Source organism: Scardinius erythrophthalmus (genome assembly GCF_964197995.2).
Source record: "Scardinius erythrophthalmus genome assembly, chromosome: 16".
Taxonomy (NCBI): Eukaryota; Metazoa; Chordata; class Actinopteri; order Cypriniformes; family Leuciscidae; genus Scardinius; species Scardinius erythrophthalmus.
In genome coordinates, this window is record NC_138236.1 from 32,521,180 (window position 1) to 32,536,617 (window position 15,438).

The 15,438-nt window shown below is 39.1% G+C and overlaps 1 long non-coding RNA gene across 1 annotated transcript in view; it reads left to right on the forward strand.

Annotated features, from left to right (window-relative positions):
• LOC308704238 overlaps positions 1 to 15,438 on the forward strand; it is a 146,880-nt gene that overhangs the window by 64,190 nt on the left and 67,252 nt on the right. The window contains exon 3 of the long non-coding RNA XR_014031780.1: positions 8,869 to 9,014. This is a non-coding gene — a long non-coding RNA (uncharacterized lncRNA). The remainder of the gene's footprint in view (positions 1 to 8,868; positions 9,015 to 15,438) is intronic.

Consider the following 15,438-nt stretch of genomic DNA (forward strand, 5'->3'; position numbering starts at 1 on the left):
AAAAACTTTGCATTTAAGGTCACCTCTGCGATCATGTCAGGATCTGTTGTATCCTATAATTCACACAATATTTTAAAGCAGGAGTAGCTGTGTATGTTCACTGTGTATATTCGCCTGGACCCGATGACAACGCATTGCTTAAGTGCCAACTAGTCTCCGCCTATGGAGGATCCCTTTACCACTCCAGATAAAGCTTTGTCGGGAAAATTCGTTTCGTGTACCTACCCTGAAGTGACAAAATAAAATTCTGTATCAAAATTTATAAGGAAAGACCAGTACTTTATTTAGGCTTGGTTTGTATGGAATTACAAACCTGCGCACATATATTCAAACGCACATAACTATAGAACCAATTCTTAATGCGCATGTGAACGGCATCAGCGTTTCTCACAGGTTCGCGTTTAAAGTCTATGTAGAGAGAATTGTGTCGTCTTAGCGGCCCCTAATTTAATAACAAATGATTGTTGCGACGGAAGCAAATCAATCAAAACTAACTTTAGCTGGAAAATAACTTTATTAAAGAACCGTTATAAAGCCAAAACAATCTCTGTCACCTTAAATTATACGCTTATCTCTGTAAAGCTGCTTTGAAACAATCTACATTGTTAAAAGCGCTATATAAATGAAGATGACTTGACTTGACTATATGTAAGTTTAACATACAGGTACAGCCATAAAAAAGTATGCTCACATTTAAAAAAAAAATACTGTAAGTAAGATGCATTTCCTTATGCATCTCTGGAGACTCCAAGTGGAGATCATCTGGTTTGGACTCACTCCAGCTCCTTTGTGTCCTGTCTGTGAAGGACACATGATCCGGACAGTTCACAGTCACCTAAGGTTTCACTGTTTTTTGTCTGTGGTCTTGTGGTCTTCAGGTAGCTTTATGTGTGTAATAGGGTGACCATACATCCTCTTTTCCCGGACATGTCCTCTTTTTGGACCTCAAAAAATGCGTCCAGCCGGGATTTCTAGATCAACCAAAATGTCCGGGATTCGGCTTTTTCTTTCTACAGTCGCCGTTTTTGCCGGTCGGTCATGTACGTAACGCAAACACTGGTTAAACTGCATCTCAGTCAATACCCTCAGCACCACGGCATGAGAGCAAGAGAGAGACAGAGCAGTGCTTGCTTATCAACTGGCACATGGCTCCTGAACAGCGAATGGGCACTAGGCCTAAATTTCAACCTAACCCCCCCTAAAAAATGTGATTAACTGTACACTAATTCGTGATCGCTTCAGTCCCCTTTAAAACATATGAAACCGGCTTCGGCTTCGCCCCGTCTTCTTATAATCAGCACGTTCCAAGCAGAGAGCACGTCAGAGGCATGTGTGTGTGTGTGTGTGTGTTCATCTCAGCCTCATTGGTCTGTCACTGCTCGTCAGTGTCAGAATATTTGAGATGACCAATCAAACCAAAGTAGGCGGACTTTATGTTCTCAGAATTTTAGCAGCGTGACTCGATTTCAATTTACGGTCAAGTGCGAGATTAGATGTAAATTGCTAACAGCGTAAAAAAAAAAGCCCAAATGTAAAATCTCAGATTATTTACAGAGAAGATTGCATTACCTGCAAAGCTGGCATGTACGTGTCAGTGTCAAATAAAGGTGCTTGTGACCTAGAAACCCACATAAGGAAAGTATACAAGAGAACATCTGGAGGATTGAAAGATTTTTTTAGTGTAGTAGATATTTTATTTTATTTTAACCTATGGCTATGAAAAGAAACAGTGTCATGTAAAAGGTGTTAATTAAAAGCTAAATATATATATATATATATATATATATATATATATATATATATATATATATATATATATATATACATATATATATATATATATATATATATATATACATATATATATATATATATATATATATACATATATATATATATATATATATATATATATATATATATATATATATATATATATATATATATATATATATATATATATATATATATATTATTCTATTGTTGCGGGCCAAAAGTTGAATGGAAAGGATGAATTACTTTCTGTATTAAAGTACAATAGCATAGTTGTAAGGTTGTGAATCACCCTCAACCACGCCCCCACTCATCAACCACGCCCCTGTCCTCTTTTCTGCAAACTAAAATATGGTGACTCTAGTGTGTAATGCTAGTAACATAATCATATTTTCTTTGAACCTATAACAATAAAACTTTTAGTAGGTCAGACTAATGATTGTACAAATAATGTTTTAAAATAAAAAAGCATGTTTTTGCTGAAAGAGGGGTAGGAGGTAGGACGTCATTCTTTAGAAGATTTACCAGGAAAGCAAACCTGGCTGCTCCTTGAGTCTTTCACATTGATTGTTCTTCGGTGAGGTTGAAGAGGTGAGGACTTCAAATAGAGCTGGCCATTTTAGACATTTAGAAATCTAGTAAGTGCATGATTTAAAACAGCATGCAGACACCTCGAGGGACTGTCCAAACCCTCCCAGAGCTCTGTGCGATAACATCAGCAAACAGGCCCATATTACTTGCAGGCTCATAAAGTCGAACCGCCACTCCCTCCTGGTTTGCCAAGGCCTAATTGTAATGTAATAACCCTCTTCGGTGTCTGACCTTGCTGTGGAAACCTCCTGGGTCTACAGCTCAGGGCTAGACTCTTCAACAGGCTTGGGGTGAACTCAAGTCTTGGGAACGTTTTGTAACTCTGAAGTTTTAATAGCTCCATATGGGTGTTTTAAATGCCTTGTTTAGAGCTGTAGATTGCTGGGTGTTGTCTTGTGATTCTGAGGGTAGGCAGATACGAGCAAGGGTGGATGAGGCCGCGAGGAGAGACTGACAAGTACATTTAGTCATTCTGCAGACACTTTCATCCCAAGTGTCTTACAAATGAGTAACATCACTAGCAGTTTATCACACAAGATCAACAACACTCAAGTTTAAAGAGAAAGCTGGGGCAGTACAGAAGCTACAGCAGAAGTGAAAGTGCAGAAAAGTACAAGAGAAAAGAGAGAAGGAGCCGAGAGGATAGGCGGTAATCTGCAGAAAGGGAAACATGAACAACCCCTGTGATGCAGAAGCTGCTATTTGTGTTTGGGTGTTGCTGTCTTGGTTTTATTTATGTGCAAGTCAAGTCAAGTCACCTTTATTTATATAGCGCTTTTTACAATACAGATTGTATCAAAGCAGCTTCACAGTGATAAAATGAAAATAATACAACAATGTTTGTTGGAAGAAAATTGCGTCATCGTCCACCTTAAGTAAGGCAGATCAAGATTGACACATCTCACTTTAATCTAGTACAGCATTCTCTTCCCAGCATGCCTTGCAGACTTGGAAGTCTTATTGATTTGACTGCATTGTCACTACTGGATGAGAACTTGGACTGAGCTGGATGATGACATCACTGTTTTCTGCAGAGCTGCTTATAGCTGTATTGAACTCATTCCATAATTTATGAACTTTACAAAGTTCTTGAACCAAACTGAATCAAAACTATACTGACTTCAACTGAATAATGACTCTATTGTCTTTTTAAGGCTGCTTTACAGCAGAATTCTGTTTGCATAATTGAAAAAAGCACAATAAAAAACAGAGTATATGCTCAGATGGGTGACAAATGAAAGGAAAAACCAACATAACATGTCTTAGTAAGGGGTTGGGCCACCACATGTTACCAGAACCGTTTTAGTTCACAAGTCCCTGGTGCTCTACTGAAGGCATGGACCACCATTCTTCCAAAATATATTCCCTGATTTGGTGTTTGATGATAGTGGTGGAGAATGTAGCTCCAAAATCTCCCATAGGTGTCTTTGATCTTACGATCCTTTCTCAAATGTCTGTACGTGTGATTCAGAGAATGAACGTACGCACACAATCCTGTATAGCGTTTATGCCAGAAGTGAAATTTATAAATTGCAAATGATCTTGAAATTGTGCTCAGCTGAATGGCTTCACATCTCCGCCTTTTAAATGCCACATAATTTATGTCATTAACATATAAAAGAGCACCCGTCAGCGTCCAAATCCTTTACTTGAATGGCGAGCGGCAAGAATTGCTTATATTTCCAAATACATGCAGTTCTCCGACTCTCTGCCACAACTCCTTTCCACGTCAAAGACCGTTTTTATAAATATGAACGTTGGTCTGGGTTTTAGCATACGCACACTCTACTTCAAATCTCTGCATACACACATTTTATAAATGAGGCCCCTGATGATTGCAAAGGACGTCATATGATTGAAATAATTTTCATAATCATCAAACTATTGATTGACCCCCCAATTTGTCACCCGTCTGTATTTTAAACGCTGTTTTTACATATTACATATTTAATCAATAATATATAAGCGGCTGTGCTACATTGTGCACCCCTTCAGCCGTGACTATTTTTATAATATAGCATAGCCTCCAAAGCCTATTATGAATACTTGTAGATTGAGAAGCTACAGTAAGTGTTTTTGAACTGATTCATGACTGTACAACATGATTAATTGCTGTGTGCATACAATCCGGTTTGATTACTAGCTTCACCTCTGAGGAACAATACACAGAGTAGCTGTCTTTGTACGGTGAGGAGGTCAGTCCTCCGAGCGCTTTACGTCACACAACCGTTATTGGATTCATTGAGTTCTGTATCATGTCCTGTGGATATACTCCTACTTCCTCAAATCAAGTCAGCTTTATTTTTATAAGGCTTTATTCAATAGAAATTGTTTCAAAGCAGCTTCACAAAAATAAACAGGAAAGTAACAGAATTAAGGATGCAAACTTATTATGCAACTCAATTCAGTTCAGTGATACAGTATGACTAAATTACATTCATTATGAAACAAGGTCAATATAGCTATAAGCAGCTCTACTGAAGACAATAGTGTCGTTATTCAGCTCGAGTCAGTTTACTGTTGATTCAATTTGGTTCAATAAAGGTATCAATTTTGCAAACTTCAGTTTAGATTTTTTTTTTTTTTTTTTACTGTGCTATAAAGCAAAAGACAATAGTGTCATTTTTCAGCTCAACTCAGTTCAAGTTTGTTTCTCATCCAATAGTGTCAGTGCAGTTAAATCAGTAATATTGCTGGATATTAAGTGTCTCCATCTAAGCAAGCCAAATGTGACTCCATCAGTTGAAAGAAAGGGAGAAAAAAACATTGGGAGAAACCAGGCTCAGTCGGGGGACGAGTTGTCCGCTGGCCTTATTGAACGAACAGGTGAGATTGACCGGGATACGTCACACAGGCATTAGGTAGGACGGAAGAATTGTAGTCTGTTCAGCAGGCTGAAACATGAAGATAGAGCTACCATTGAGCCAGTAACGGCAAGTCCTCGAGTCCTGACATGCAGATTCTAACCCACTTAGTTCAAGACGATGTTCTTATTTTTAAAGATCACACACATTATTTACATAATTGCCCGTTTCCAGCAGGGCAGACGCCACACATTCTTTGGTCACTCTGATTCATGTTACTGAGCCATTTGCTAACCCTCAGAGACCGCTGTCTCTGCACCACTATTGTTTGCATGACTGCTCTCAGAATAACAACATTATTGCCATTAAAGAAGTGCTCCTGTAGGGTAACCACAGGGGAGATTAAGCGAAAGAGTTAAACGATTGGATATTTAGCATACTACCATTGGGATCGACAATTGTGACAACCTCTGACCTCCCTTTTCAGGAACCAAACTGTTTGTAGCCAACAGGGTCAAGAGGTGGCTAAGGCCATTGCCATAGCTAGCAGGAAAGGACATGGTGGATGGTGTTTACTGATAGCATTTTATAGAGGGCCCGCATCTCTCTAATTAAATCCAGAGTAGGGCTAAGTGTGCTTGTGGTTGAGACATCATAGCCCTCTCATGTAGTTTGCGCGTGCCGCTCTGCCCGGCTCCTTCATCAGCCGTGACATCTACTTTCACTCATGTCTCGACATGCATACTGTGTTTACAGGTGCAGAGCTTTACAGAAATCACACAAGTTCATAAGGTAAGACCGTTAATGCAAATGAAGTTGCAATTACTGTGCTCTATGTAACGTGGCTATAATTTGATCATAATCATAGATGTACTTCTAAGAGGACTAGAAATAGCCTGGTGAAATATTACTCTTGTCTGGACAAACTCTGATTTGTTCATGCTCAGAAAACATGAGACGGTGAATCAGATGAGGCCACGCACGCACGCACGCGCGCGCACACACACACACACACACACACACACACACACACACACCAAGTGTGTGTGTGTGTGTGTGTGTGTGTGTGTGTATAATGGTAGAGAGTTCTTGTTGTGACTTGTGTCAATGGTTGCATGAATCTGTTCCACACCTGTTCTGGTGTTTTGCTGTTATATTTTCACAAGCAGACCATATTCTACCATACCATATTCCATCAAACCATATTCTCAAACACCTCACAAAAGTGATGTAGAATGTAATAATTCTGTCATTGGTATATTTTAGGATACACATGCAGCACCTTTATTAATGTTTTGTTTCAGGGATGAGAGACCCAAAAGTCCTTTTAATATATATATAAAAAAAGTTATAGATCAGCTGTTATAGATCAGCATAAAAAAAAATAAAATCAGCAGATGAATTGAATGAAAATGCAGTTTCACTCTCTGACAGTAGGTCGTGTTTATAGAAAAGCAGAAATACAGTGTTTGCTATGGTACTTAAAGCAGGGTATTGCACAACTTTCTGTTTCTAACCCGCTTGTTACAGAAAAGAAATTATGTTTTATTAACAAAGTTCGGGTGGAGTACATTCAGATAATCTAACCAATCAGCGTGAGAGGAGGCATTTATATAGAGCCGACTTACCTTAGTTCCACAACAGTTTTACAGCATCCCTCCTCCACCCCAACTCCTCACTCTCCATTGTTTCTATCCCAGGCAGGGATGTTGGATGTGTGGGGTGGGGGGGACTCTGGGTTCGGGACAAATTCTGAGCTCAGAGTGTGAACTAGTGATAGTCAAACAGAAAGTCAAACTGCGTTTATATGTTTTTAAATAGCCTTTCAGATTTATATTTGCAAGCGAAGATCATTCGCTATTATAGTGTTTGTTTTCTCAGAATCATTTTTACAAATATTTTAAAAGGGAAATTATCTCTGGGAGCCCAAACAGAGGGCAGTCATTCAGATAAGACATGAAATGTTGTATAGCACAGTTTCTCATCAGTCTCATTGAAGCTGTTGCTGTAATATAACACAACAATAACCAGTTACAACTACATAGGATGTCCTCATCCTGAAAACCCTCAGTGTTCAGCAGACACACTGACTACGTTTTAATGCAACCAAATAATCTTTTGGCAATCCGACTGATGGCTCAATCGAACTGAAAAGCCTTGTAAACACCTTAATCGATCTGATTGAGCTCGATCCGAATTAAATTTCGATTGGATTGGAAGGGGTGGTTTATTCATTTTCTAATCTGATCGAGAGGATGTAAACACTTGATCAGACTGAAAACTGAAACCGGAAAGAACTGAGATGTGCAATGATGGCGTAATGACGTATGACGTACGGAACAAGCTGCAGTTGTTGTTATATATAATTTCATCAATGACTGTTGTGTTAATCTAAAAATTCCCCTACCACTCATTTTCTGTGAAGTGGAACAGAACTACTGTAGCCTACGTCCCACCAGTCCTCACTTCATACTCTCATTCACAGACACTTTGTTTTGGCTGGGGAATGTTACAGGATTCACTCCTGTTTATCTGAGGATTCACCATCCATTCCTCTGGAAACTGGCATTGTCTCTGTGTTGTCCTCTTTACATTTTATGTGTTGAGAGATGTTCTTCCTTTACCTCAGACAGCAACACATTTGCAGATTTTGAGTTCAGAGTTTGAGATCAAACTCCTTTTACTGTCTTAATGCATCTTGTTACACTTGGGTTGTGAACGTTTCCTGTTAACTTTTAAGACATGAGGAAGTGTCTGTTCGTTTACAGTGTGCTGAACTGTTTTTATCAGCATTCTGATATTACTAACACACGCCACAGCCACACTCACCCGTATATACAAACACACACACATATACTGAAACACAATAGACAGATCGACATGAGGGACCCTGAATCCTGCACCCCACCGCCTCTTGCTGAATCAGCTCGAGCAAAAGTAGGTCACCAACACACGCATATCGTCAGGAGCTCTGGGAGAAATAAACAGCTAAATCAGATGTGAATTTGGTTCAGATTTGATTAAAGCGGAGGAAACATGTGCCCCAGGATCCCTCCACACAACAGAAATGATCAAATCAGGCTATTCTCACAGCGCTAATGACTGCACATTAACATGGCAGAGGTCTGGTGTGAGTGATTGTGCATTTTCATAAACAGCTGCAGAAGCTGCTCATGACCTCTGACCCCTACCTTTCACATAAAACAGTGTTCATGATCATACACGGTGATTCATGTATGTTAATATGCTAGACTGATTTAATAGGTCTGTAGTGGGTGAACTTGAAATGAAGTCTTTTCAGGGCATTTTTCTAATGCTCATTCGCTCTGTTTATGCTAATACCAGTTAATAACAGCTACTTGCTGCCAGTTGATGAGTTAATCCCCTTTTCATATATAAAAAATGCAAAAGCAAAAACAAAAACAATAACAGGGAAGAAAAAAGCAACAAACGAAACTAAAACTAAAATAATTGATTTACAAAAAAAAAGCAGGCCTGAAACCCATTTGTTGGAGCTCATCACATGAGGTGTGTGCCAATGAATAATAAATGCTTGGTTGACTTGTGTCTGTGGACTAGACGGCAGCTCATGAATTATGGATTGTTATTCTTGGCTAAGCATTCAAACGGGACGCGATGATGGCAAAGTGGCACTAACAGCACATTTCTGTTTACATTTTTCTCTCTCTCTCTTTCTCAGTGTTTGATCTGTGGAACTCGTCACTCTTTCTCTTGAGGAGGATTCATTAGCCACATAAGCGCATGGCGTTAGTCAACGGACTCCTACATCACCACTTTGACAGCCGGGAATTGCTGAAATATCACGGAAAAGGAGTCAAGGATGATGTAAGAGATGGTTGCGTTGTGTAGTGATGATGTGTCACACTGTTACTTACATGAGCGATGTAAATTATTTATCACAAGGAGAAAAAGAATCTTACATTTAAATAACGAAAAAAAAAAAAAAAACATAGTTGGTGCTCTTTGGAGTTGGTGCTCTTTAACTCAGTTATGTCACTTCTGCATTGTTGTTTATCTCTGTTGCATCTGCAGTTTTACTTACAATCTAAACCAGTGGAGATTTGAAAAGACGCACAATAAATAAAGTGTAGGCAGTTAGAGAGTCAAACTGAGAGAGGCTGTGGTTGTGTTCTCCACCCTTTGACATTGGGCCATCGAGCCATAACTCCCTGAATCTCTCTTCCAGAACAGGGAGTGTCTACATCTGATCTCATCACAGTTTGTGGCTGCAATTAAAGGCAGCTAATCTGAGCTCAGTGTGCATGTGCTGAGGACGTGACAGTCGCTCAGATTCGTACACCAAGCTGTAGTTGGCGCCACAATGTTAGGTTATGGGTGGTTGCCAGGGCGTTGCTATGGTGTTCTGAGTGGCTTCTAGGGTGTTCTGAGTCTCTGTGATATCAGGTCCCTTCTTCCAATGGGAGTTTTGCAGCTGTTTTCTGGTCCAAAATGGGTGTCTGATCACTTAGTAGTAGCAGCAAACTCCTCAACAACATGAATCATTTTAGGAATCATTCATATCTGAAGCACAAACACTGCAGGATGATGCACACACTTAGTTTAAGTGATGCTTTCCTGATTAAATACCTCTAAATGTCATCTTAAGTTTTGAATTGCATGCATTAGATGGAAGACACATGCACATTTCTGTTCTTGTGAATTTATGTCACATTTCCCTGTCAGTCTTGTTTTGAGAAATGTAACAGAAAATGGATTGAAACTTCTGACCTATTGAAACTGCGGGCTCGATAAGTGACGTACAGTTTTCATTTGTGTTTGTGGCCAAGGCAGTTCTTTTGTGGTAAATGTGGCCAATCAGACACAAGGAGAGTTAAATTTTGGTATCAGCACTGAGCTAGAAATCAGAGGTAAAATTTATATTTTGATTTGTGCAATAACTAATTTAAAAATTAAAACTTCCCTGCATATGCAGAAAGAAAGAAAGAAAGAAAGAAAGCAACTGTTATCCAATCACAATTAACCTCCCCCAACTCCCTCAAGTGTTCATCCACCACAATTTAGTCCGATTTACATAAAAGGAGGTAGTAAATCTCATGTGTAAGAGAAGTGTGTTTGGTTGACATGTACAGTATCAGTAGCATGCAGCATGTAACTCCTCTTCCACCCATTTAAATGTAGGTGTAAGATAGAAATAATATATTCACGTCCATAGAGAGAAGGAAAAAAAAACTTGTCATATGGGCAATTTGAGGCGCCTGAAAGCATGAAGCAATTTATCCTGGATTGGATGGATCTTTTTGTGTTATGATAATGTCCATATAATTTATTCTGGTGGATTGGCTTTTCTTTAAAGCCGTCTGACAGACAGACACAAGGACGCCCGTCATTCCTGTTTGATTCTCAAGGTAAAAACGACTTGCTAAAAGAGGGAATCGTTCTGAAATGCAGTCTAAACACAAATAGCGAGTAATGAAGTTGGAGGAAGAAAGAATAGGCACATTTTGGGTTTCGGGAGTGCTCTTGCAGTCAGTCAGGACTCTCCTGCACCCTTCCCACCGCCCTCCTGTACGATTGGAGGCTGTGTGAGCAGAATACTGATTAGCTCGTTTTTTGGGGGATTCATTTCCATTTGGAGACAGGGAGCGGTCCCCCCTCTCAGCACTGCGGTGGGCGTCCGCCTTCCTCTGCAGTCCTTGTTCCCCTCCAGTGTTATTGCACTGCAGAGCTGACTTATTTACTGACGTAATTGCATCCACTGATGTGAAAAGACATATAAATTCATGCCTAAAAGTTGAACCTGTATCCAGAGTAACGGCCCAGTTTTAGTATTCATGCATATCTGCTGTAACGGTTTTTGATATTGTGTTGTTCACATACTGGTGAAATTCTTAAAATGCTTTCATTGGATTGATTGAATTCTTTGTTTCACAAAGAGCCCTTCTCCAGAACACACTAGCTGTGACCAAAGCTTTATTGAGTGCAATATTGGATTGAGGCGGATTGATTTAGAAGAATCGAAAATAGATTTTGAATTGAATTAGAGGATTGACAGGCCCTCAGTGCCGTTCTCTGTATTGATTTGCAGAGTCACCAGTTTGAAGAAAAAACAAGTGCATTATTTTGGTTACTCTTGAGAAATAAATAAATACATGCGCCTGTATAAACAGATATTTGTTTTATTCTATGAAACATCCAAGCTAAGACTCACTCTGTTGACTGAAACCGGTGCACGTACATTCTCACATCATCTATGTAGATTAAGATAAAAGGTTTTGCTGTTCACAAAAACCGACACTATTGCTAGCTTTTAATGTAATGGCCAAGTGATGAATACACACATTTCCAGCGAGAGCAGTGCTGTCATGCGTGTCCACATTATATATTTCTATTGCAGTGTGATTGTAGGAACCAGCGTGTAGATTTTTCTATATAAATCAGGAATATAAATGTTTATTATTATTGTGCTATTCCATATGCACTTTCCTCTTTCAATTATTCTATAGAAAGTGCTGGCACAAACCATCAGGCTATGGTGAACATCTCCTTGTGACGGAATAGAATTTCTTTTTTTATAGCTTCCAGCATGTTGAAAAAGCTGGATGTAGTCAGGAGATGCTATTTGGATTTCAAATTCTTTATATTAGCATTAAAAACAGAATCAAATGAGAGGCCGAATGATGAGACATTTTCCTGATGGATCACATGTGCATGTGAGTCTGTACTGTAATATATTTAGTGGAGACTTCTCTGAACTCAGAGCTCTAATAATGTTCCTTTCAACCATGTGCTGGAGCACTTCAACTGGTTTGGTGAAACAATGACCTTGGTGGTTTGAGGAATGGATGAGTTTTTAAATAAAAAATCAAAATATATAATCAGGCGTGACACTGGCACAATTGACACTCTGACAGTGACTGACATGCAGGGACAGAGAGAATGCGTGAGTGCAGACCGCGCTCATCCCGAGAGAAGCTTGATTGCCACTCACACTCGTGTGTGTGTGTGTGTTGTGTGTGTGTGTGTGTGTGTGTGTGTGTGAGAGAGAGAGAGCGAGAAAGGCACATTTAAATTCCAGACCCCTGAAAAACATGACTGGCTTTCACCTGCTGTCACCTTCCATGCCTTGACAACAGCAGGCGTGCAATTAGACGCTCATGGAAGACATCCCAATTTACAGCTTCAAAATCCCTTGATTTCTCTACACCTCTTTCATAACTGATTAAAAACAGACTCCTTAGTTAAGGCCTTCAGAGCTCCATTAGTTTTTGTTAGAAATGTTTGCTTTCATGATTGTGATTTTAGAATAAGCGTTTTATATATATATATATATATATATATATATATATATACACACACACATTTTATAAGGTTATGAAAGTGTAAAATGAACAGTGTTACTAGGGCCAGCCGCAACATAAATGAATGTGCGCTAGCTCACTCACAAAGTTAATGTTTAACAAAAGTAGATTTTTTAACAAAAATATAGGAGTAAACCAGAAACAAAGGGATTCAATTCAGGAGTGGATAAGGCCAAAAAAAAAAAAAAAAAACTAGTTTTAGTACCCTCTAAATTTCCTAAAAGAAAGAAAACGCAAAAAATGCAACGCAACTTCCCTATCTCCATTAACCCAAAACATAGAACAAACAATATATGTGAAACAAATGGCAACACACTCCCTACTTCCCTTAAACTTGAGTATTTACAGATAATATTTACGCAATATAACAGAAGGCAAAAGTAATGCTAAGAATTGTAAATCGAATTGAGTAAAAGCAAGTTTTATAAAGAGGAAACCAAGGCTGAGCATAACAACTGGCATGAATTCAGCTTCGACAGTGTGTTTTGGGTGGTCCTTATCACCGGAGCCAGGAACAGACCAATCAGGATCTCAGCTGGCTTGAGTGCAGGCCAGACCTTTATCCTGCAACAGACACACTCAAAAACACAACAACAAAACACTTTAAAAAAGACATAAGACGTAACAACAAAATAAACACTAAACATGCTGCTGAATGTGACCTGTTTTTATCACAGCTCAGATGCACTAACAGAAATAATTTTGTTACATTTGTTGTTTAAAATGTTTCATGCCTGAGCACAAACTTGTTTTGTGAATTAATTATATTACGTTCAGTGTTAAAAGCTTAATCATACAAGCACTCTAAATTTTCTGAATTCTGATTCTGAAACCGAATGGGCGACATTTGAAATATCAGTACGCACACACACACACACACACACACACACACACACACACACACACACACACACACACAAATATATATATATATATATATATAGTAATATATATATATATATATATATATATATATATATATATATATATATATATTAGTAAACATGTTGATTTTGAGGTTGTCATGGCTGACAGTTTAATAGGAAATCTAAACTCTGTTTATCAATCCAAAATTCGTCACTAAAAAAGCAGTTCAGTCTAAATTTTGAAATGTGACATTCACAAGTGAGTCCGTAATGACGTATAATCTTGACTGACGCTCCTCTCTCAGGTGAGTTCAGACAGAAGGAGATGCTTCTGCCATGTTTTGTGTGTTTCTGTGACCGTTTCCCTGTTCAGTACTTGCCTGTATTGCAGAGCCGTGGTGACATTTCATGCGATGAAGGGGCTTCTCATGCAGTTAGTCTTTAGCCTGTAATCTGTGAGTGCTCGGTTTCAGCACTGCTACATATGGCAGACAAAGCCTCTCTTTCAGATTCGCAGGCCTGACCAGGAGCTGTGTACAGATCACTCTCCTCTTCCTCAGACTTCTGCAAACACTGGACTCACTGTGTGTAAATTACAGCACAAAGACCACATTACAGCACTATCACATTCTGAAGAATTAAGGCACCAGTGTGACAGATGAAACAGCTGAACTCTGGGGCAGTTGAGGGGTTGTTGGCTGTCTAGAGCAGTGCTGTATTGGAAGAATTCCAATATATTGTAGATAGATATCCAATAGATATTATTATGAGAAACAGCTGAGCTACATTACATGTAACTCCATGGATCACAGAAGTGGGAGCGGGGTCGCCCTGGCCCGGGTTACTTTTAAGGCCCGGTACAAATATGATATAAAAAATACATTTGTATGCACGAATATTCATTAAAAGTTTGTGATCTCGATTCAAACACGCAATCTTATAGCTAAATGACAATTATTCCTCTGTCTGAAACCTTTGAAATTACGATCACACTGGAATATTTAAAGCTGCTTTTGCGCTGCCGCTGACCCAAAGAGAACAGCGGTCATGTTTGAAACAGTTTCACAAACAGTGTTTTCAACAACACAGTATTGCTATTTCTGTTGCAAACATCAAACAATAATGAACGTATTGGGATAAAAGTTTTTATTACATATTATCCAGAATCATGAATTACTTTTAAAAGAATATATATCTGACATATAATTTATACTATTAGTACTGTTTCTAATATTAAAATGTACAATCTTACAGACTTTATGTACAATAACAAGGATTTTTATGACAATATAATACAGGATTCAGAAATGTTATTTTCAAGACGGAGCACTTCTCATCCAGTGTTCAAAGTTCTGCTGAACTGAGAAACAAACTGTAATATTTTTGTCTCACGTGAGGCTGCAAAAGAACACAACTTTAACTATTACAGTTCATGATTCATACTAGTATATAATTTATGGAACTTTTCATGCCCTTTATACAGTATTTCAAAAATCTGCACATTTAAAACAGTAAGCTTCAAATCACTGCTGATGAAAACTGATGATGCCTCAAGTTACCCTGCTGTTTTTTCTTCCCCTTGTACTCGCTGACCTGAGTGTGTGTGTGTGTGTGTGTGTGTGTGTGTGTGTGTGTGTGAAGGTGCACCTGTTCATCTGTCATCAGTATTCAAGTGTGGTCTCCACTGTCTATTTTCCATCCACACTTACTCCAACAGCAGACCACTCGTCCAAGGACTGCAACTATTTGGGGCGGCCCTCTCCGCTGCCAGACAATAAAGGCCTCACGCAGTGTGTCTCCGAGGTGATTACATAAAGGAAGCTGCAGCTGCAGGGGCAGAGGAAGAGAAAGACAGCGTCTGTACGAGCTGAAGGGGGGTGTTAACACAGGGTGGACTAAAACAGTGCAGTGTTCGAGAAGAGTGGGGATGGACAGCAGGGGTCCTAAACACTGAGCTTTCTTCTCCAGGCCACTCCACATCCCTTTATACAGGCAGATTTGGGTCAGAGGGCACATTCCTTCAGCATCACATCATTCTGAAAACACCACTGTCCTGCGCTCAGT